Source organism: Arachis duranensis, chromosome 3 (genome assembly GCF_000817695.3).
Source record: "Arachis duranensis cultivar V14167 chromosome 3, aradu.V14167.gnm2.J7QH, whole genome shotgun sequence".
Lineage (NCBI taxonomy): Eukaryota > Viridiplantae > Streptophyta > Magnoliopsida > Fabales > Fabaceae > Arachis > Arachis duranensis.
This window is the reverse complement of record NC_029774.3, coordinates 121,434,084-121,434,585: the sequence shown is the minus strand read 5'-3', so window position 1 is coordinate 121,434,585 and position 502 is coordinate 121,434,084.

Below are 502 nucleotides of genomic sequence, written 5' to 3'. Positions count from 1 at the left end.
GTTTCCATGTCTTTATGCTTGCTGTAGGTTGGTTATTCAACCACCTCTTAGCTTGATCTTTTACAGCAAATGGAAACAGTAATAGTCTCTAGACATCCTGATCCACCTCTGTATCACGTACTGTGTCAGCAATTTATAAGAATTGTGCCAGAAACTCAGTAGGTTCTTCCTGTGGAAGACCGGAATACTGGTAATTTTGCTGCACCATGATAATGAGTTGAGGATTTAGCTCAAAGCTGCTTGCTTTAATGGGAGGTATACAGATGCTACTCCCATATGCAGCTGTAATGGGGTTAGCATATGACCCCAGAGTCCTTCTGGAGTGTTCAATTCCACTTAGGTCCATGATGGAGAAAGGGAATATGATATGAATTCACAAGTAAAGTAAAATTTTTTTTTTTAGTTGACCGAAAAAAATAAAATAAAACAAAAGGAAAATAAAATAAATTTTTGAAAACTAAAAGAAAATAAGATCAAAGCAAATTGAAAACTAAATCAATTA